Raw genomic sequence first — 24676 nt, 5'->3', positions numbered from 1 at the left:
CAGAGAAGTATTGCACAAGTACCACGTGATGTCATGAAATCACATGGTCCCGCCTAAACTCCAAGAGGGTCCCGCTTCAGTGCCACTGTCACAGACTCAGAGTGACTGTGTATAGCAGGGGGGATGAGGAGGGTCACCAGTTCCGCTGCCTAGCCCCAGCTGCCCCATCCAGCTCCAACTAGCTTGTGCACTGATTCCCCGCAATAAGGGTGGAGCCAATACGGCAAGCCCTACCCCCAAATCACAGAAAATCACGCCGTTATGCCGTAAGGGGATGGGGCCTAATGAATTGCAGTTGCTGCATTAAGTGTAAGTATGTTATGTATGTGTACTGTTTTAGTGTGTATGTATGTATGTATGTATGTATGTATGTGTACTGTTTTAGTGTGTATGTATGTATGTATGTATGTGTTAGTGTCTATATATGTGTTATTGTGTATATGTGTTAGAGTGTGTAAACTGTGTATGTGTTAGTGTATATGTATGTGTTAATATTGTGTGTGGACTGTTTATGTGTATGTTATATATAATATATACAGTCAGGTGCATAAATATTGGGACATTGCCAGAATTTTCAGATTTTGGCCTCTATTCACCTCCACAAAAAAAAGGCCCCTTAAAAAGTGGGAGGCACATATAGAAACTGTTGTAATTCCTACACCGTTCACCTGATTTGGATGTAATTACCCTCAAATTAAATCTGAAAGTCTGCAGTTAAAGCACATCTTGTTTGTTTCATTTCAAAGCCATTGTGGTAGTGAATAGAGGACAAAATATGAAAATTCTGTCAATGTCCCAATATTGACTGTATGTTTGCTCTATATATATTATTATTTAGAAACCCCCCCTGGAAAATCCTGCATTTGCTCCCAGGCCCACGGCTTGTCCCAGGGCCCGGCCCCAGCACACACATCAGCCTATGCACAGTGCCACTGTCAGGATTGCCAGTGCCCACCAGCACCACGCAGAGGAACAGGCAGAGCCGAGGCAGAGCTGCAGAGGTCCCAGATCACAGGAAAGCACAGCAGCCAGGCAGGTAGGGTACTGTATTATTCTCAATTACTCTGTAATCTAGATTCATTTACTGTATGTTGTTTTTTTATGTTGTGTAATCCTATTTAAAATTGAAGAGTTACTACTTATGGACTGAGCAATTATCGGTAGACTGCGCATGCACTGTGATCGCACTGCGAATGTGCCAAGGTATAGTGCTATGGATTGTTTGAGGGAGGGGGGTCTCAAACTGGTATCTTGCTTAGGGCCCCATGAGGTGTAAATCTGGCTCTGGTATCAGTAGCACTCCTGTCTTACTGACAGGATTTGAGTCATGATAATTTATATCAGAACTAGGACCTGATTCAGACCTGCTCGCTAGCAAGCGATCGCTTGTTGCTGGCGATGTTTGCAAATGTGCGCATGCGTATAGTTCACAGTGCACGTGCCAGTGGAATGAGTGACAGGAGAGGCCATTTGTGGGTGGTAACAGGGGCAGGTATAGTCAACCTCAAGCGCTGTGAGCACATCGATGTACAAATGTTTTCATGCACTTCCTGAAGATGACATGCGCAAGTGGGTGTCTTAAGAATGGCTGGAGGGCGTCTACTTATGCAAAGTGATTGATTGCCAAGACATAGTGGGTGTGCTAATGCCTTGCCTAGCAATTGCCTGCCTTGCTGGGCGTGCACTGGATTTGAATACGCTGGGAGCGAGCGGCTCTGAATCAGGCCCTTAGATACAGAAGCATAATAGTATTTTCATTTCCATAGTACTGAATATATCAATCGAATGAGCTCATATTATAGTAACCATCCATAAAAGAGAAATAAACATGTAAGTCCCGTTCACCTGATTAAGAGATGTACTAACGCAATGGCAGCTGCCATCCTGTACGTGTGACAATATGCTGATGCTGTAGCCACTTGCAAATGTAGTGAGATGCCCACCGGCGGCACTGCAGATCCAAGCAAGTGCATACAAACACACAGCGGTGGTCGCAGATCCTCCGATAATCGATCATCTGAGTAACCCCACGGTCCGGCAGAACGGCCGCAGGTACTGAGACACTGGCACCATATTTTCTATAAATGGGATCTCAGTAGTATGCTCAGCCACTTCCCGACAACGGTCGCAACACGTCTGGTAACATTATTACAGATATATAAACAATTATAGGCAAATAATGGAATAGTCTGCACTGTGCTGATGGTAAAAGGTAGATTTGTATAAGCCTTGGTGAGTGGACTTTGTAGCCTTGATGATGGAGATTATGGGGCTTATGCAGCTTTGGAGGTACAGCCATTTGTTCCTCGGGAGGCTTGCCACCCCCACTGAGCTTCCTCATCCAATCATTCCTCTGGATATCCTGCATCATATCACAGTGGCAAGGTTGCACACTTAGGGCCTGATTCAGACCCACTCGCAAGCGGCTGTCCGCTCGCAAGTGGGTCGATGTTGTGCACTGCGCATGCGCACGACGGCGGGAGCTCCGTCGTGCGCATGCGCTAGATGCGACGAGCGAAGGACTTTCCTTCGCTCGTTGTGTCTGATCAAAGGGGGCGTGCTGTTGATGTTGATTGACAGCACGCCCCCTTTGGTGGGCGTGCCGGGGGCGTGCCTCCCTGACGGGGGCGTTCCCAAGGGAACGCCTACCGTCAGAAGCCGGCCCACTGACATCACTAGTGATGTCAGTGGGAGTGATTTTGGCTCTGATAGAGCCAAAATCACTCAGGGCCTTGCGGTTGAAAAACTCAACCGCAGGCTCCGGCTCGCAGTGGCGATGGTCGCGATGGTCAAGACCATCGCGGCCATCAAACTGCACGCTCGTATAGGCTGTGGGTGGTGACCCACAGCTATACGAGCGTCCAGGAGGATGCTCCATAATTATGGAGGGCGGCCCTCATTCAGAGCGTGCGCTCTGCTCAGAGCGTACGGCTCTGAATGAGGGCCTTAAGCAGCTTCTGATTGGTTGTGAGAAGTGTTATTGTGGCTGCTGTTTCCTTTAAGCTTTTAAAACATTATTGGTCCTCTTCATCAAGCTCAAAATTCCAGTAGCACATTGCTGGGTTTTGGGGTTTTGAGACACTGCCAGTCAAGAATTTCTTATTGAAAATGTTATATGCATTAAGTGGCAGAAATCTATGTACTGGCAGTGACTAGAGCTTTCTCTTGCAATTAGGTTTTTCTTGCAATTGGGCTTGCAATTGGGTTTTATCTATACTAACCAACACCTGTTCTGTTGTAACTATCTCTGTATAAAGTAGTTTTTAATGTCGCCTAGAACATGTTTAGAATAATTAAAAAAATTTTGTGTATATTTTATGTGGCAAGACAGTTCACGCATTAACACATCTGTAAATGCTGGGGTTCCCCAAACATTCTCCATACATTTTGGCTATAAGAAAAAAAAATCACCATGATACAGTAATACCCCTATTACACCGGAGCTAAAACCCGGGTTATTGCAGGGTTAACCCAGGGAGCTCCCTGGTGTAAAAGGGGAGAGGGTTAGATCGCCGGGTCGAGTGACCCAGCAATCCAACCCAGGTAACTAGCAGGGTTTAACACGGGATTAGCGCGTGAAACCCTGCTGTGAGAACAGCGCACTCCAGGTCACGATGACCTGGAGTGCGCTGCAAGCTGGCCGATTGGTCCGGCTTCAGTGGCGCTTGGAGATGATGTCCTCTCCAAGCGTCCACTTTCACGCTGGGAATGCTGGGTCTATGCAGACCCGACTCCGGTGTGGGTGGTGCCGACTCGGGAATATCCCAAGTCGGCACCGGCTAAATTCCGGGTCTGATCCGGATAGGAACTCTGTTCCAACTCCGGGTCAGACCCGGAATTTTGGTGGAAAAGTGGTATAAGTGGCTGTGATTAACGCAACAGCAATCAGACTCCAGTACTAATTGCTGCATTGCTTCACCTACTTGCTTGTTTTAGGTCCGACTACTATTACAAGCTCTGCCTACCAGTGTTGTGACTTCACCTTCTATTACATATTGCATTGGTCTGGCTTATAACCAATGTGGCTTGGGTTAATGTGCTAATCCTGCCCGCTTTCGTGTTGTCCCTGCCCACAGTTGATTTTTTTTCCTGCCTACACAAAGCCACTTTCAGAATTTTTCCATGTAAACTTTAATTTCCCAATTAGCTCTAGTTTGTATGGAGAAGCTATCACTGGAGGTACCTGGTGATAGCTATTGATGGCCGATAGCTATTTTAAAGAGTGATTTATGGCTTTTCTCTCTGTAATACATTTTACAGAACATTATTCAAATATTAGGAATATTTACATTATACACTGGCTGTTCCGCTGACACTTACCCATTTGTGTCCCTAAGTGCCTTTTGCATAAGCAGAAACAGGAACACGTTAGGCCTCTTTGGAGTTAAAAGAATGATTAGGAGTCCTTGAGAAAGGTTACAGTGAATCAGTGCAATCCTTAGCTGGGGACATTGAGGACAATTGTGAAGGAAACACAGACAGCGATAAGAATAAGAGACAGCCCATAAAACAGCCAAGGAGTAAAAAGGAAATTTGTAAACCACTTGGCAAAGCACAATCAATGCACAGTAGTAGTCTAATGTTATTATAGCTCCGTGTGCTTTGCTATAATCATAAAGCCTTTTTTTCCCAGTTCTATTACGTCTATTTATTTCAGGACATAAGGATAGTAACTAGCGTTTATTAGCATTGACATTATAAAAGAAACTTGTTTTTCTCAACAGGCTAACAATCAATTCTCTCCTTAAGAAAAGCAGATTAACTTCCATTTAAATTTGCACCTTATACTGTACATACCATTTGAATCAATTGGAATATTGTAATGAATATTGTTTTCCATCTAAAGGAATAAAATAAACTATTTGTTCAGAAAGTATCGGGTTGACATACTGGCTCATTAGAGCGTTTCAATGACCTTTCAGAGGCCTTGCAAAATGGATTAATAGACAGTCATAACTTGCTTTATTGCCACTATATTAACTGAATTGGATAACACTGTGTTCCCACATGTGTGCTACTTTATAATCTAATTTTTCCAAAGGTGTGCTATCCTCATTTCTTTAATACTTCACATAAGAGTATAGAATACATAGATAGCTAATTAGTGTAGATGAAGACAAGGCTGAAAGTGGCATGTCTTATTTCATACAGAATGCTTCATAATTACCACTAAAACAAAAGAAACTCAGACACATACTGTGCAATGTCAGCCTGAGAATATACAAATCCCAGCTATATAGAATGCGTTTAAATGGCAAATGAAAGGCAATCTAAACACCAGCGATAATATTTAAATTATTTTCAATGTGGGCTTCAGCAACTTGCATTGGTAATTGTTTTAGATACATTTATTATGGATTGAAATAGACCTGAGAACTCCTGTATTTTTCATGTAACACAGTTTTTATTGGTAAAATTATCTATATCAGCAATGGGCAGTAAGCAGCCTTAGGTCTACAGTTTATACCAGTGGTTTTCAAACTCGATGCTCAAGGCAATAAAGGTCCAAGTATCCATGCTTGAGCACAGGTGACTTAATTAGTACTTCATTCATTTTGATTAAATCATCTGTGCTCAATCATGAATATCATGAAAACCAGGACTGTTAGGGTACCTTGAGGACCAAGTTTGGGAACCACAGGTTTATAATATAAGCAGCATTGATTTTCTTCCATTTATATTAGGGGTGTGCACCGGCCACTTTTCGTGTTTTGGATCTGGATCTTTCTTCGTGTTTTGGATCTGGATTGGTTTTGCCAAAACCACCCTTCCATGTTTTGGGTTCTGGGTTTTGTGTTTTGGATCTGGATTTTTTCTTAAAAAATAAAGAAAAACACTAATCACATAAAATGGGCCTTTTTTTGTTCATATGCTATTAATAACCCCAATAACATTAATTTCCAATCATTTCCAGTCTATTCTGAACACCTCACACCTCACAATATTGTTTTTAGGCCAAAAGGTTGCACCGAGGTAGCTGGATGACTATGCTAAGCGACACAAGTGGGCGGCACAAACACATGGCCCATCTAGGAGTGGCACTGCAGTGGCAGACAGGAGACAGGAAGCCAATCAGCGTTATGGTGCCCATTTGCATGTAGCACGGACTCGGGAGATCCGTGCTACATGCATCTGTGTGATTGGCACAGAGCAATGACGGGTCCGTTAGACCCGTCTGTGCTGCTGTGGTAAAAAAAAAAAAACCTGTGTAAAAAAAGAAAAAAATGGCGTGCCCCCCCCCCAAAAAAAAGAGAGCAACCAGCCCCGGGTATTAGTGACCCAGTGCTGGGTGTGCTTAAATACAGGGGACAAATGACATAGGGGTCCCGTGCACTTAAGCACAACCAGCACCGGGCTAGCCAGAACCAGCGCTGGTTGCCAAAATATGGGGGACAAACGACATAGGTGTCCCCTGTATTCTGCGCAGCCAGCTCTGGGCTCTGATCCGGTCCTGGTTCTGGAAATACAGGGGAAAAAAATGAGTAGGGTTCCCCTGTATGTTCCAGAACCAGCACTGGACTTTTTCTTGCGGGGGGTTGATGCCACAGCTAGGGGAGCCCTTTCACCAGGCCCCCCAGCCGCAGCATCAGCCCTGACTAAGTTTGTGGATCGGGTTTTCAGGTTTTTTTTTGCCAAGTCCCGGGGATGCCTCCTTTGGAACGAAAAGTACAGAACCTCGCATAGGAGATGGTGAGTATGTTTCTTTTTCACAGGTCCCCTATGGATACCTTACCGGACAAGTGGACCGATGCTACAGGGTTACATAGGTGAGTATGTGTACATGTGTGTGTGTATGTTTAATAAACTTATACTGTCATGGTGTGTGTGTCCTGTGTTTTTTTTAAACATTTTTTTACAGGTGAACTACAGGTGCTAGTGGCCCCATTTCAAAGGGTGACAATTTCATTTCTGCCATGTTGGACTATGACAGCCTTATGATTTCAGAAGGTAAAAGCGGTTTTGTAAATGTGGCTTTTGAAATTATTACAGTAAAACTGTGATGCCTCAAAACTGTGAAAAGTGTTTTGCTGGGGAAAAAACAGTACACTAAAGCAGATATTCTCAACCACTATCCTCAAGTACCACTAACAGGTCAAGTTTTATGGATTTCTGTCTTTGGAAGAAGGTGGGATAATTACTGACCCAGGAATATAGATTAAAGAAATCTTCAAAACATGACATGTTCTTGGTACTTGATTATAAGGGTTGAGAGCCTCAACACTAAAGAGTTTATTCACTAAGCGTCGGTAGAGAAGAGCTGTTCGGCTTTGCTGAAAACCAAACATACCCAAACGCTTGGGTTCCGAGTCAAACCGAGTACTGGCTCAGTTTGCTATGGGGGTTCCAAGTAGAACCAAGTAACAGCTCAGGTCTTCACTTTAGTCGGATCTCAGATCTAAAAACAGGATCTTGCATGTTTTCTGATTGAACATAAGTCCCTCCCTCGTTATTTCAGGTGTCAAAATTGACTGGAAATTAATGTTATTGATATTAATACTATAGGAACAAAAACAGGTACAAGTTACATGATTCTACCATTTTTTAATAATTTTTTTTAAAGAAATCCAAAGCCGAAACCAAATCAGAACACTTGAGGAAAGTTTACCAGAACCAAAACACAGGGGACCGTGCACATCTCTACTTCCTGGCATGTTTAAGCTAGAAATTTAATAGGACAATGCTCTGTTTTAATAGCAAAACACCTAGCTGAGGCCAATAAATCTGTGTCGCAGACACTGGTCTCGCCACTCCCTGAAAATGGGGCAGGCACGTCCCCGTTTTTGGAAATGCTAACCAACAGTGCCCATTGCCTGCCCCCAAATGTCAATCATGCTGCAGCTTAGGGCCGCTGCGACCGTAGTCGCAGAAAGAGACCTGCACGTGCACAGTGTCACATCTGTGAATCCGGCCCTGTTTTGTTTCCAACACTCATAGGCCTACATAATCAGACAGAAGCTAGATAAGCTTGCAGTATGGTTGAACCATTACATGTAATTTACTGCAAGCAGCCTCCACTGTGTTATTGTGCCACTTCCCTATCAGCCATTACGCTACCTTTATACAGCAATTGAGAAAATCACCAGTCTAATCCACGGCACATTGGAACTTAACCAAGTCTTCAAACGGGACACTTGTAGTGGCGGCACCATATATGGACATCAGAAGTTTGCAGTCTCCCAGTTCACAAGGCTGCAGGGTCCATTTCAACCAACAGCTATATGGGCCTGATTCAGAGATGGACGCAATGGCGATGTTTTCGCAAATGGATGATGTTTTAATTACTGCACATGCGTCAGAGTCACATGGTGTATGCATCATAATGGATTACCATTGTCACTCACAGTGAAGATTTATTTCCAAAGTGATTGACAGATAGGGGGACTGTTTTTGGGCAAAAATGGTGGGGGGGATATGGCGATTCAAATGCAGGTGTGTCATGATTGTTTTTGGGTGGTGGCTCAACATGCGACTGTGATCCCGTATGCAGTTGCAAAGGCTCCGGCATCTCTGTCATTAGGGTTACTCAGAAGTTTGATTTATAAAGCTGCCGGCGGGCATCTCAATACAAATCCTTGCGGGTGTGACTTTTGCATATTTACGCACAGTCTTTGCGTTCAAAGACACAGTCATGACGGGATTTGCATCCATCTCTGAATCAGGTCCTATGTACTTTACAATTTAGCAATTCGCGGTGCCGCCGGTCTCAAACACAACAGGGGAAGCCCGACAAGGGAATTAACTTAATCCCGATGTCGGAACACAGAAGGATGACAGCCCGAACGAGGTAAGTCCTGGGCACCCTTTATGTTAGCCGTGGGGGGAGGGTTAGGTTTAGGAAGCATAGCGGGGTTAGCATTAGGTTTTTTGGGGGGAGGGTAGGGTTAGGCACCCATAGGGGGGGTTAGGGTTAAGAACCACTGGGGGGGGAGTTAGGCACTAAGGGGGGAGGGTTAGGTTTAGGTACAAAGGGGGGAGACTTAGGTTTAGGCACTAACTGGGAGGGTTAGGGTGCAGGGTGGGGAGGGTTAGGCTACAAGAAGGGAGGGTTAGGATTAGGGGGAGAAGCGTAAGTATACTTTCCCGACCCCTGTCGGTAAACCAAACAACGGGATGCCGCTGTCGGTATTCTGCCAGGAGGCATCCCAACAGCCAGCATTACATACCGAATCCGGTATGATATGTTGATGTTCATTGAAAAATCTCCTCATAGTTTTTGACAATCCATACCATGGCATAGCAAACAGACCCGCTACCTGCAAAAATGTTCCTGAGATGCTGAGCCACTGTAGGAATTTTGCTCCTACTGTATACCGCTTCCTCTATTATAAATGCATACTATAGTACTGCCCTTCCACCTTACAACCAAACATACTTTACTTCGCTAATATCCAAAACCATTTCTTTACTCTGCTTTTCTCTCCAACTACTGCCCCATTTCTAATCTCTGCTTTGCCTCCAAACTACTTGAGCAACTTGTGTACAACTGCCTATCTCACTTACTTTTACCTCATTTTCATCCATCTTCCTCCTGGACATCCTTTGTTCCTGTCAATTTTCTTGCTCAACCTCTTTTCCTGCACACCCTTAACTCCCTTAACTCCCTTAACTTCATAGGTCTTCATGACACAGTTCTTTCCTGATTGACTTACCACCTATCAAACCACTCTTTTAGTAACTCCACCTCATCATCCCTTTCATTCTCACTACCTATTGTGGCCCTACAAGGATCTTTTATATGCCTTGGGCTTGCTCACTGTACACCCCTTTTGTCCTCCAGTGCCACCTGCACACTGATGACATCTAAATCCACCTCTCCTCCCCTGACCTCTACCCTTCTGTAGTATTTTGTGTAACCTACTGTCTCTATGCTATTATTATATACAGGGGTGTTCCAATGCTACCTAAAGCTCAGTATGTCCACAACAAAGCTTATCATTTTCCTTCTTCCAAGAGTCACTACCTCCCCCCAAATCTCCTTAGCGTCAATAACTTACAATTTTCTCAATAACATATTTGACTCCACTCTCTGCTTTCTTCCTCATTTCCAGTCTACCTTACCTACACCTGATAAATATTGCCAGAATATATAATTTTGTTACCCATTATCATGGTGCCATCTCCGAGGATGCTATGGGGGCTCCAATATTTGTGATGCATCTAGAGAAGGCTTTTTTCTCGGTCACTGATGGCATGATTAAACAATTAAGGAGCTGGTGATGTCACTGTACGACTCCTGGACTAGTCCTTGCAGCTGTCAGAAATTGCTGCCTCCCAAATAAATGTATTTGCACCCCTTGTATTGCAATATGATTTGTTCCCAATACAAAATTATTTGTTTTTTTTTGTTTTGCTCCCAACTCAGATCAGCCCCACTGCCCGGAAGCACTCAAGACCCTTTAGGTGCTTTGGTATATTCACTTCATCTATGTATAATTGTTATATACTGTACAAGCTTTTGCTTCTGTTGTTTATGTGAGCATCAGAGGCCGATACATAAAGCTGACCAAGGAATATGCTTTGCAGAATATGACTGAAAACGCAGTTCCTTAATCAGAAGTCGGGCACATGGGTCCCAGGGAGATCTGCAACCGGCACATATGTCATAGAAAGCAAACATTGACTTAGTTATACCATGGCAATGCACATGGATGAAGATTGTAAGTGCAGACAGATCATTCTTTCTGTGAGATGGGCTTAGGTGGGCGGCTTCCATCCCATCGCACAGAACTGATCCGTCTCATGGGAATGTCATGGGAGAGTTGTGGGCATGTAGACAGATGTCTGTGCTCATTTGTGGTGTGCGGACAGAGATGGGACGCACCTTTTGCATCCAGAATGCGGTGGGTGTAAGTCCTGATATTAATGATGACAGTTGCAGCTGGGGTTGTAAACAGAGTGGGCGGCATGGCTTTCCCCATGAAGACAGACAGATATATATGGCATAGACAGATGCATACTTGCATTAGCATAAAGGTGCGTACATATGGTACGATATCTATGAACGATATATGGCATATCGTTCAGGTATACAATTGGGAAACTGGCTGCCTTAATACCGACAGCCGGCTTCCCGACTGTCATATCCCGGCGAGGGTGAAATGCCGGGCGTCTATAGCTAGACGCCTGTCATTTCCCCGATGCCAGGAGACAGGCGCCCGGCATCCCGATCGAAGGGATGCCGGAGCGCCATGAGCGGACAGCCGCGGGGGGGGGAGGTTAGGTTTAGGGCACCCAGGGGGGAGTTAGGGTTAGGCACCCCCCGGGAGGGTTAGGGTTAGGCTAGGGGGAGGGAGGGTTAGGCACCCCCGGGGGGGACTTAGGGTTAGGCACCCCCCCCTGGGGGACTTAGATTTAGGCAGCGGGGAAGGGGGGGGCTAGGGTTAGGCACTTAGAGGGGGGATTAGGCTTAGGCACTTTGGGGGGAGGTTAGGCACCCCTAAGAAGGTTTAGGGGGTTAGGTTAGTTTATACTTACCTTAGCGACGATCGGGATTTCCAGCGCTGTCGGGCTTCCACTGCCGGGAACTCTGCTTTTGTCGGCCAGGCGCTGCCGGGAATTGAACCACCAGGCATGCGGCCGGCGGTATTTCATACCGATTCCATCATTCATATCATTCATTTTTATGCAGTGAACGACCAACGATGCGCGTTCCAGCATGAATGATAACGATATCTATGATCGTCTGTACATGCAGGCCAATCTGGACGATATCGTCAACTATGCCTCAGAGATGTGGCAGGATGACTTCACTGAAAGATATCTTTCAAGTCTTTGGTGGCACAGATCATTCCATGTGTACCCAGCATAAGGCAGTGAGAAGGCTGCGGTGGCATGCTGAAATGCGTCCAAGTCAGAGTCAGGCACTATGTGGGAACAAGTAAAAGTTCTGCAGGAGACGTCCTGGCTGGAAACATGATATCGATGGCAATGAGTAACCATAGACAAAAATCAAATGAGCCCCCGTCTTCACCTCAGTAATAATTCAGTCAGGAAGACTGATTCACCCCACTTAGAAAGAAACACTAATATTTATACTGATCATAACGGGCCTCATTCAGAGTTAGACGCAGCGGTGATGTTGAACACAGTAGAGCAATGTGCGCATGCATCCCCATTTTCTATGTACAGAGTCGCAATATAGATTTGGGTGTACAGGATCAGAAATGTGGGGGGTGTACCTGGATGGTGACTGGAGGGTAACATGGGGTGGCTTTAAAGATGCATTGGGGTGTTGCGTCTTATTGGAGTGTTGCAGGCGTGTCACTGAAGGTGGACGCGTACTGAGAGCTCAACTGCTTACATAGGAAGCCATACTCAGACGGAGAAACTGCACCTGCCAGAGGGCTGGTGCAAGTTGCCATGGTGCAAACATTGGTGGCGTCTAAAGATGCACCAAGTAGTCAACGGACGCTGACAGTGGACGACTCAGTCCTTGCATGTTTGGACACACGGCTGTACACCAGGCAAAAGCATAAAGTCGCAGATGCAACATGTGGCAAATGGATGCTGCTGTGTGCGACTCGTTATTATCTGATTTCTGGCATGCAGATATACTACTGTTAGCCTTTATCTGGTTATTTATGTTACATTTAGTACACCATGTGGCGCCTCTTATTTCTTTCTTCCATCTGTATTGAAGGTAGCGATGTTTCAGATCTACATGACCTTTTCTCGAGCAATGCATAAAAGAATATGGGCCTGATTCAGAGCCGGACGCTCTGACCAGAGCGCTCGCTCTGAATCAGGGCCCTCCTCCATGAAAATGGAGCGGACTCCTGGCCGCTCGTATAGCTGTGGGTGACCACCCACAGCATATGCGAGCGGCCAAAAAGATGGTCGCGATGGTCTTGACCATCGGACTTGCGACGAAGACCCTGCGGTAGGGTCTCCCTGCCACAAGCCCTGGAGTGATTTTGGCTCTATCAGAGCCAAAATCACTCCCACTGACATCACTAGTGATGTCAGTGGGGCCGGCTTCAGACGGTAGGCGTTCCCATGGGAACGCCTCCGTCTGGCAGGCACGCCCCCGGCACGCCCACCAAAGGGGGCGTGCTGTCAATAAACATCGACAGCACGCCCCCTTTGGTGCGAGACCTGGAGCGATGGAAAGCCCGTCGCTCCCCAGGTCTCGCGCATGCGCACGATGGAGCTCCCTCTGTCGTGCGCATGCGCAGTGGGGAACATTGACCCGCTTGCGAGCGTACTGCTGCTCGCGAGTGGGTCTGAATGACCCCCTATGTTCCAAACAAGTGAATTTAAAAGGTTCAGGCACTAAAAAAATGGCTCAATGGATCATGATGCCAGAAATGGTAATTAAAAGCACACCAGATAGTGAATAATAAATAGAACATGAACATCAGGACAAAATAAAAACAATAAGGAAACAATAACCTCAATACCATTCCAAGTTGCTGGAACCTTATGCTGGGTACACACTGGACGATAAATCATTTGTACAGCCAAGGAACGATTTACTGTATCGTCCTGGCCGTGGGCTCATGTGTACCCAGATATATCTGTTAAATATGTTATTCAAAGATATATTGTGTCAGCCGTGCGGCACGACAGATGCAATATATCTTGCAGTTATATCATTCACACCTTAAAAATGACATCAACACTGCTTCCTCTGGCAAGACTTATTGGCCGATTGGTAAGTGTGTACGCACAGGCACATACTTACCAAATCGCTTGGTCAGCGGGTCGGTTGGACGTCCGACACGACAGGCAAGTGGCATTGATCACATATTAAATAACTAAGGGCCTGATTCAGCAAGGAACGCAAAGGAGAGAACGCACGCACCCGTCCGCTGCGAGAATATGCTAATCAATGCATACGCACGAAGACAGCACCACAAGATGCAGATGCCCACCCTAGATTAAGCCGCCTATCTCTCTTTACTCAAAGCCTGATCAGTACGCATTATAATAAACATCGGTAACATCGAGAACCATCGACAACACATTTGCATAATAGTGATTGACCAGACCTCGCGGAGGATCTGTGTGCACGGAGTCTCATCACTGCGTCCGTCGCCGCATTGGCCCCTAAAACGGTGTCCCAACGCACAGGCACGCCTGCGTTCGCCTGCCACCCCCCGTCACCACCCACAAACTGCACTTCCTGTCAGTCATTATCGGAAGGGGTCTGCTTACACACTGCGTGTAGTCTGCATACGCTTACCCGATTGCACTGGCTAGTTTGCACACACGCAGTGCGATGCATGAGCAGTACAAAAACATCGGCCAAGTGCATACGTTCTCTCCTTTGCATAGCTTGCTGAATCAGGCCCTAAGACAGTAAAAATACACTGTAGTCTTTAAATATATTGCAGGCATGAATTGTGTCATCCTGTATTTCAGAACACAAACTGCAATGACAATTTGCGCCCAGGTAAAAGTCCCAAATAAATTAACTCATTCGGCGCCTGATTCAGCATGGATCGCTATTGTGATTGCAGCTGCGATTACGCAAACAGGTATGCTGTGAAAAGATGATAAAGTTTGCAACCGCACAACCAGCATAGAGATGCCCACTACCACTTTCTCACATCCGTAATACCTTGCAGTCCTATGTATAAATCAGTAACATCAGACCCTCATGCAGAATTACAGCAGCTCTGACCTACCTCAGAAATTGCAAGTCTTGTCGCACGCAGTGAGTACTGAAGCTGCGTATGCCATCGCAGTGGCTAATTTATGCGCGACCATGCAAAGGTGATAAAACTGACAGGCACGTCTGCGTTTCTCTGACCGCTCCCAAGTCACCACCCCCAAACGATGACGCCCCGTCACTCACCCTGAGATGGCTTTCTATCTGCGTGTGTGATTGCAGTGCAATCGCAATGCTGTCCTGCGCACACATGCGCAGTACCACTATAGGCTGATCTGCGTAGGTGGTTGCAATTGCGATCCATGCTGAATCAGGCCCTCATACTGGTGGTCTTAATCACTGAGATCTGTTTCTCTCTGTGAGGAATAACTTTTGAATATATGCTTATGATGTAAAGGCAATCTTCTGCTAGGACAACTGCATTGATCCAGCTTGTTGGTTGTTTGGCAATTATCACTGGTAGTTTGGACGGCATGTTTTTAACCTGAAGGAACCTGGCTGTGTTTTATTCACCATTTAAACCCATTGCGGTGGTGCCGAGGTGTTACCCGGGACCTGTTTACTGCTTTTGCTAAAGCCCACCGCAATACCGATCAAGGGTGAGAGACGCTAATTGCAGGACACTACTTTTTATTCTATTTAATAATAAGGGAATTTTTTTATGATATTGTGAATAAATTGTGTTCATACTATTTTCATGTTCACTTGAGATACAGTTTTTGGAGCTTTTTGGCACCTTATATCCCCCTACCCCTTTACACTGAATCTTATGACATAAGGGATCTGGTTTCCCTAAGGTCCGACGGAGGCAGCATAAAAACTCCATTCATTGCACACCTGTAAGCAGCCATAGGAGACTGCTCCGGCTGCTGCAGCAGCCGCGAGCAGTCTCGCACTGCAGCCAAGCACAAGCTGTGTGCTGAGCTGCTGTGAGGGAGGGGAGGGGGCGGGCGACGCCAGACCTGGGCCCCGCTGGGCCCCTCTAGCAAGCCCGGGCCCGGGTAAACTGTACCTGCTCCCCCCCCTCTTGGCGCCTATGCCTGTAAGAACTACACGTTTTTCATTGTACTTGAATTATCACTGGTCCCAATTAGCCAGCAGTATACGCAATGTTCTGTATAATCTTGCTTGCCCTTGTACAGTTTGTCTTTGTTAAAAGATAAAAGATTGGATCGATGTTTTTCCATCCAAATCACAGGCACATTTTCAAAATCAATTTTGCCCTTTCTTGCTTCAGCTCATTTATATACAGTTACAGTATATCATTATCTTCCCATGCAGTATATTTCATGTAGGCCAGATGGAGAGAAGGTTTTGTGAGTGCATGTAACTCCATCTATCCACCATCAAGAAAGCATTAAGAACTGGAGTCTGCCATCAGTCGGTAGAAGACCAGTGGGCCAAATTGTAACACACAGCGTGACTGATCACATTTCAGTCTGCTCTAGGGGTCATAACAGATCAAATGGTCTGCTACATCTGGAGGCCAAGATGATCCATAATTTGGGCATGATTAACCCCATGGGACTAAAGGCCCCCAAACACGGTGAGATTCAAAGTTGGTGAGATCAGTTTTACGATTTCCCTTGAAATTCTTCCTTTGAATTCTTCATAAGATGTGGTCAAATGGTGTACGATTGATCATTAAGATCATAGGATAAGATGCATAGAAGTGTATCACATCGTACACCATCAGTTGAGATCTCTCTGCAAAACCATCTGATCTGCGATCTAACTAGACGACGGCGGGGACGCGGACCGGGGTCGCAGAAGACTCAAAATACAACTATTTGCAAATGATTGGTCTGTCCAACGTGTAGAAAATGCCAAAATCGTGTTAAAAATCATCCCGTGTATGGCCAGTATTAGAGCCTGATTCACTACGGTACGCAACAGAGAATGCAATAGCATTTATGCGCAGTTCAACTGCGATAGTATGCTAATTCATTGTGATCGCAATGCCGCAGTTACACTACATAAGGACACCCACTTTACTTACCACACATCCGTAATGTTTAGCAAACAAGCACCATCGCAGCTTCACACACACTTGCACAAGCCCTGACCCTACTCAGAAATTGCTAACTTCAACGCACGCTATCAGGCTTCAGGCTGCATAGGGCATTGCAGTGGCCTCTGTAACGGCGTTCAAACGCCCTGGCACGCCTGTCACCACCCACATATGGCACTTACTGTCAATCACTCTGCAATGGGTCTGCATAGTCACTGTGATGCAGTCCCGATCACAATGGCTATATCGTGCACGCAATCGGACGATTGCGTGCGTTTTAGCAACTGCGTTCCTTGCTGAATCAGGCCCTTAATGAATAATTCAGATTTTCTTGCTTCTTACTATCTATGATCTTGCTATTGATTTCTGTCTTTCTAGTTTTGTATATTTTTCATTATTATTTTGTCTTCACTAATAATTATCAGTAGAGTTGGGGTAAGAGTTAGACATGCGTTTTATAAATGTGATATGCCCATTAAAGACTTTATCGAGTTGGGCAAACTGACCATGCATGCCACTAGCCTCCACTAGTCTTCATTAGGTATCCCATAACAACAGTGTATTCCATATTGCCATGTTAACCCTTGATCTCCCTACGAACATTGGTGGTCGATGTGCTAAGGGCTTGAATCAGCCCCGGATCGCTATCTGCGTACGCCCGCTAGATGTGTATGCAAATTTTTCAAAGTGACGCCAAGGGAAGCAATCGCTCGCCAAGGCATAAGCACGCCCACCATGTCTTAGCGAGCGGCCACTTGTGTATGCGTACGCCCAATCGCACAGGCAGAGCCGCCCACCAGCAACACGTCATCTCCAGGATGTGTATTAAAACATTGGTACATCGAGCACCATCGGATGCGAACGCAGTGCTTGAGGTAGCTTTACCCTACCGCCAGCATTGCGAGGAAATCAGTGAAAAAAAATGGCAAGCGAAGTGTACTATGACACTGCCTATTAATTATGCATTGAAACACCCAGGCACGCCTGTGTTCGCATTTCCAACCTCCCGTTATTAGTGTCCTACCCCTGTTACCACCCACAAACGGCCTCTCCTGTCACTCATTACCCTGGGCTGTCTTTGCTGGGTGAGCGAGAGGGTTGCGATCGCAGTGTGTAGTTCGCGCACGCACAGAACGAAGCGTGCGTGTACGCAGAACATCGGGCCGCTTGCGAACGCACAGTGCGAGCGAGGTGCTCTGAATCAAGCCTATGTCTTAAGGTGCGTACACATGGGACGATCAACAATGATAACAATATCATTGTACTATCTCCCGGGTGTGCTGGATGATCGATATTGATCATCCAGCACACCACCAACTCATCAACGACTATAGCGATCCGCGATCAATGATCGCAGGTCCCTATAGTAACCTGGTTGATATCGACCAGGTTAGCCTGCATGCATGGTTGGTGCGATATCGTCCATACGTGCCCGCGCATTGCAGGTCGTTGGGCACCGAAAATGCACGATATGAACGATAACGATATGATCATTATCGTTCATATCGTCCATTTTAATCGTACCGTGTGTACGCAACATTAGAGAGAGATAAAGTGGACAGAGATAAAGTACCAGCTAATCAGCTCCTGTCATTTTTCGAACACAGGGCCTGATTCAGAGCCGGACGCTCTGACCAGAGCGCTCGCTCTGAATCAGGTCCGGCCTACCTAAAATTGGTGCGGCCTCCTGGCCGCTCGCATAGCTGTGGGTGACCACCCACAGCTTATGCGAGCGTCCATGATGATGGTCGCGATGGTCAAGACCATCGCGACCATCGGGCTTGCGACGAGACCCTGTGGTAGGGTCTCATTGCTGCAAGCCCTGGAGTGATTTTGGCTCTATCAGAGCCAAAATCACTCCCACTGACATCACTAGTGATGTCAGTGGGGCCGGACCTAGACGGTAGGCGTTCCCATGGGAACGCCTCCGCCTGGGCAGCTACGCCCCTGGCACGCCCACCAAAGGGGGCGTGCTGTCAATCACGCCCCCTTTGGTGCGAATCCCCGAGCGACGGCTTCCCTGTCGCTCGCCGGGTCTCGCGCATGCGCACGACAGAGGCGTCTCCGTCGTGCGCATGCGCATTTGGGTACCATCGACCCGCTTGCGAGCGTCCTGCGCTCGCGAGCGGGTCTTAATGAGACCCACAGCCTGTTAGGAGCTGACAGACAGTTAGGAGCTTATTGGTTGGTACTTTGGGCCTGATTCAGAGCCGCTCGCTATTTGCGGTCGTTCGTTCTAAAACAAGGGGTGGCTATTCAAATGAACCGTTCGCTAATTGCGGTCTGTTCACGCCTCTAAGTCTGAACGAGCGAGCAAAACTTGCGGTTGTAATTTTGAAAAATACGCTCGTATCCTACCTCATGTCCGCTATTTATTAGATTAATTGAGTACATCGAACAGCGTATGAACTGCTCGCTATTCTTGTGGTTGGTTTTTTCAACCGCTATTTTGCGAGCAGTTCGGAGTAAAAAAAAAACAAGTGACATGGTCAATGACGCTGCTGTATTAATTATGCACTCCCTTAAAACGCCCGTTTTGACCTTTAAGCACGCCTGCGTTCTGATCTCCACTCCCCGTTTTCAAGCCCCTTCCCCTGTTACCACCCACATACGCCTCCTCCTGTCACTCAAAATAGCAGGCATTCGCTATATAGCGAACAAACGATTTTCGGCCGCACTGACTGGTTCGCGCATGCGTATTACAAACCGTACACATGCGCAGATGTGCGAACATCGGTCAGAACGAGCGAGCGGCCGCTTACGAGCGGCTCTGAATGAGGGCCTTTATCTCCATTCACTTTATCTCTCTCCAAGGTTTGGTACACAGAACCCATTAATATTGTTTCCTCATCATAAAAGCTACACCACACATTTTCAAAATTAATAACATACAGTACAATCCCTTTTGTATGCATATTACAGGTTGAGTCTCCCATATCCAAAATGCTTGGGACCAGGGGTATTTTGAATATCGGATTATTCCGTAGTTTGGAATATTTGCATACTATAATGAAGTATCTTGGGTATGGGACCCAAATTTAAACACAGAATGCATTTATGTGTTATATACACCTTATACACACAGCCTGCAGGTAATTTTATACAATATTTTCAATAATTTTGAGCATCAAAAAAAAATTGTGTACATACATGAAATTCATTTATGTTTCATATACACCTTATACACACAGCCTGAAGGTTATTGTATACTGTATTTTAATGATTTTATGCTTTAAAAAAAGTTTGTGTACATTGAACCATCAGAAAGCAATGGTTTCACTTTCTCAGTCATACAAAAAATATTCCGTAATTCGGAATATTCCGTATGTCGGAATATTTGGATATGGGAGACTAAACCTGTATTTTGATTTTTGGACGGCAGTTCCCATAGCAACCCCACACATCTACAGATTATATTGATAACCAGCCAACTAGTCAGCTGGTTGGACTGAAAATGGTCATTCAAACAAGTTGGTTAACCGGCGTTTGGAAGCAAATGGTTGATTGGCGGATGCTCCCATATATTGCCAGATTTCAAGCCAACTAAATGACTGGTTGGAAAGACAATCTTTAGATGTGTGGCTAGCTTAAGTGCATTTATCGTAACCGCTCTGTCGTTTGCGAGTGTGGCCAGCCAGCAACAGAATGCAAGATGTGCAGCAGATTTTCTATTCCATTAAAGAGTTCTTTTCATACATGTCATTTAAGGGTCTATTTACTAAGACTTGGCTGTGTTTGAAATATTACAGTTAAGAGTTGATTGGTTGGTACCTTATCTCTGTTAACTTTGGGCCTGATTCAGACCCACTCGCAAGCGGCTGTCCGCTCGCAAGTGGGTCGATGGTGTGCACTGCGCATGCGCACGACGGAGGGAGCTCCGTCGTGCGCAAGCGCCAGACGCGACGAGCGAAGGACTCTCCTTCGCTCGTTGTGTCTGATCAAAGGGGGCGTGCTGTCGATGTTGATTGACAGCACGCCCCCTTTGGTGGGCGTGCCGGGGGCGTGCCTGCCAGACAGAGGCGTTCCCAAGGGAACGCCTACCGTCAGAAGCCGGCCCCACTGACATCACTAGTGATGTCAGTGGGAGTGATTTTGGCTCTGATAGAAAAACCCCGACCACAGGCTTCTGGTCGCACTGGCGATGGTCGCGATGGTCAAGACCATCGCGACCATCATCCTGCACGCTCGTATGTGCTGTGGGTGGTGACCCACAGCTATACGAGCGTCCAGGAGGACGCTCCATTTTTATGGAGGACGGCCCTCATTCAGAGCGAGCGCTCTGCTCAGAGCGTCCGGCTCTGAATGAGGGCCTTTATCTCCATCCAAGACTTGGTAAATAGACCCCTTAGCTACTATTTAACATGATGGGTCTGTAGCAAGATTGGGATCTGTGTTGGGCATGTCAACCTATGTATTTTGAAATACAGTATTTTCACTGTGTTTCTTATTTCATTTGTGATCAGGAGGCTTATGATGCTTAAAACACTGTAGCAATGTCTTTTCTCTAGTGATTAAGGTTTCAGCAACTTTATTTCAATGCAAGTGTATTGTGTTTATTGTTTTCTTATATTTTTCTTTTGTGCTGATGATCATGAGAACATCAATGTTTCAGGTCTTTTGTGTTACTCTGCCTCTGTGGAGGACAGCCGCTTTATTATAGATTTGTTGGAGAGTTTGTTGTTCCAAAAACCAATGGATACATCCAAAAGTCCATTTTCCACTGAATATGAGGCTGAAGCATATGACCCATGTATACAAGTGAAGTATGTTCTCTTCCACTCCCTGCCAGATCAGAAACAAGGCATCTATACATCTAACATAAAACAAAATGTCCTTAGAAAATTCTGCATTAGAGAAATTTGTGTGGCTTTATGGGACATCATAAAAATATTCGACCCCATTGCAATGCCTTGTCTCTGCAGTATAAAGCAGTTCTCAAAGAGGAAATAGTTTTAATAAAGAACGATTTTGATCAATCCATTGGTTGGGGTTATTCTATCTCTATGCCAGGTCATATGGCTTGCCTCATCTTATTTTTGGACCGGTCTGACTGTGATGTGTCCTTTATTTATGCTTTACACCATTGGCTTCTTATGTCTCACTGCTGCCATCAGTAACCATTGCATCAACACTCTCACTCACGTGGGACCTGCCTTGGTGGTTTACTGTGTAATACACATAGACTTCATTCAGTTCAAGGATCGAAAATATAAGCCTATCTGTGCTAATTGTAATCACTGTTATTTACTGTTTGCTACCTTGTTTACTATTGTTGTTAATTGTTGAGGTTATTATTATGTATCATGCCGTAGGATGCAGGCTGCCGTGCTGATACTACATTGCTGTTTGTAGGTGTCTTTTGTTTATGTCACATCACCTAGCAATAGGGTCGATCTCCATGCTGATGTATCACTGCCCTCACTCTCTACTAGCAGCATCCAATGAGTGCATAGCCTGACCAATTATTTTAACGGCCTTTGGCACATTTTGTCAGAGCATCTATGCACTGCTTAGTACATACCAAAAGTGGTCCAAGGTAGGGCAACCAGTGAACTGGCGACAGAGGGCCTGATTCAGCAAGGGATGCTATTCTGCTTATACGCATGCACCGCAGTTGCTAATATAAGTGATGCTATTTAAATATTTGCATTCACACTGCATACGCTGCCTGACACAAGGATGCCAACTTCCCCTTACCCACATCCGTATACTAGGGCAACATAGCAAAGCAATCAGTAACATCGAGTAACATCGGACCCATGCACACAGTTAAGGAAGCCCAGATGTCACTCAGGAATTGTTTACTTCTGCGCACGCTACAAGTCCTCAGGCTGCATCTGGTAGCGCAGTGGCTAATTTATGCACACCCATGCAACGGCATTGAGATGCACCGGCACGCCTGCATTCGCCCGACCACCCCCCGTCACCATCCACAAATGGAACTTCCTGTCAATCAGTCGGAAACTGTTGTCCAGCGAAGAGAACGCGGAGCTGTTTGGTTTTGTCTACCAGGATGAGTTTGTGTCTTCGTAGCTCAAGATTCCCTCGGACACATTGTCAAAATTCCCCACCTTTGATATATACTATGTATACAGCTTCAACAGCGAGCAGTTAGTCTACTACTTGACCCTACAGCTAGACACACAGTTGACTTCACCGGATTCCACCGGAGAGCAGTTCTTTACGTCCAAAATTGTCCGGCTGTGTGTTGATGTGTGTTGATGACCCAAAAGTCTGCGTAGCCTCTGCGCAGTTCTGACGGGAGTGTCTGGTTCTTGCGCAGTGCAAATTAATCAACCAATTGTGTGTGTATACGCAACTGCGTTCCTTCCTGAATCAGGCTCAGAGTCATGGGCGCCTAAGCCTGATTGATGCGCATGGGGAGTGAAGACTAGCCCATCTGCTCCTGTACCACGGAAGAACTACTGTAGCACAAATAATGGAAAAGTACATGCTGGCTAAAATACAAAGATGTCAGAACACAGTGCATCGCAGCTTGCTGCTTATGGGGGTACGCAGCCGCAAACTAGTCAGTCCATGCTGACCCTGTCCACGGCCAAAAGCACCTACCGTGGACACGTGAGCATCAGAACTGGACCATGGAACAATGGAAGGAGGTGGTCTGTGTGTTGTTTACCTGGGGAAGAGATGGCACCAGGATGCACTTTGGGGAGAAGGCAAGCCGGAAGAGACAGTGTGATGCTCTGGGCAATGTTATGCTGTGAAACTTTGGGTTCCAGCTTTCATGTGGATGTTTCCTTGGCACATACAACCTACACATCGCATTGCGACTTAGACGCATTTACGCCACAAAAAGAAGCTCAACTTTAGAATGGGACCTGGCAGCTCACTCACGCCAGGCATGTCACCCTGCATGGAGTATTTAGGCTAGATGAGCAATGAAACATCCGTATATGGTCATTGTCTTTCAGTGTTTCTCCCTATAAAGAGGTAGAGGAAAGTCATATGTCTAAAGGCCCCCATACATCAGAGATTAATTGCAGCAATCGTGCAATTTGCAATCGATTGTGTATAAAAATCTTTCCCTTTTTCAATCGATTGCAGATTGCAGAATTGCCACAATCAATTTAAAAAGGGAAAATTTTTTATACACAATCGATTGCAAATTGCACGATTGCTGCAGTCAATCTCTGATATATGGGGCCTTTTGACATTAGATAATTAGCACTTTGTGAGATTCAAGTAGTTCTAAAATTCCACACTTTCAGCTCTGCCATATTCTGTTGTTCAACATTTGTTTTATAGAACCTTTTTCTGGCGAGGATACTACAGGAGGAGCTGTTATTATCTTGCTATTGTGTTCCATTGTTTATCAGTGTTTAATACCCAGCACATTCAGGGTTTGTTGTTTCATCAGGTCTTGTTAGATATTGGACACAGGCCCTGATTCAGAGCCGGTCTCTCTGACAGAGCGCTCGCTCTGAATCAGAGCCGGTCTTTTTTTTTTTTAGAACGGCCTCCTGGCTGCTCGCATAGCTATGGGTGACCAACCACAGCTTATGCGAGTGTCCATGATGATGGTCGCGATGGTCAAGACCATCGCAACCATCGGGCTTGCGATGAGACCCTTGTCGTAGGGTCTCGTTGCAGCAAGCCCCAGAGAGATTTTGGTTCTAGCAGAGCCGGAATTTCTCCACTGACATCACTTGTGATGTCAGTGGGGCCGGCCCTAAACAGTAGGCGTTCTCATGGGAACGCCTCCATTTGGGCAGCCACCCCCCTGGCCCGCCCACCAAAGGGGGCGTGTTGTCACTCAACATCGACAGCACGCCCCCTTTGGTGCGAGACCCTGAGCGACGGATTGCCCGTTGCTATCTGGGTCTCCCGCATGCACACGATGGAGCCGGCTCCGTCGTGCGCATGTGCTCTGGGCCACCATCGACCCGGTTGCGAGCGCTCAGCGCTTGGGACTGGGTCTGAATCAGGCCCACAGACTGATGCATTGTGATGAGAGCAGAGGCTGGAACAATATGATTGATACAGGCTGGAGTCATTTGATGATTTACAGAAATTTGTATAACTTCGGTAGC

The 24676-nt window shown here is 46.1% G+C and overlaps 1 protein-coding gene and 1 long non-coding RNA gene across 2 annotated transcripts in view; one reads left to right on the top strand and one right to left on the bottom strand.

Annotated features, from left to right (window-relative positions):
- HAPLN1 (hyaluronan and proteoglycan link protein 1) overlaps positions 1-24676 on the bottom strand; it is a 165721-nt gene that overhangs the window by 36492 nt on the left and 104553 nt on the right. The gene's annotated exons all lie outside the window — the stretch shown is intronic.
- LOC148474967 (uncharacterized) overlaps positions 865-24676 on the top strand; it is a 135824-nt gene continuing 112012 nt past the window's right edge. Inside the window, exon 1 of the long non-coding RNA XR_015872806.1 lies at positions 865-1036. This is a non-coding gene — a long non-coding RNA (uncharacterized LOC148474967). The remainder of the gene's footprint in view (positions 1037-24676) is intronic.

The sequence above is a fragment of the Taudactylus pleione genome, unplaced genomic scaffold, assembly GCF_031769625.1.
Source record: "Taudactylus pleione unplaced genomic scaffold, aTauple2 ptg000792l, whole genome shotgun sequence".
NCBI classification, from domain to species: Eukaryota; Metazoa; Chordata; class Amphibia; order Anura; family Myobatrachidae; genus Taudactylus; species Taudactylus pleione.
The sequence above is the reverse complement of the archived record's forward strand: the minus strand, read 5'-3'. Positions and strand labels throughout refer to the sequence as shown.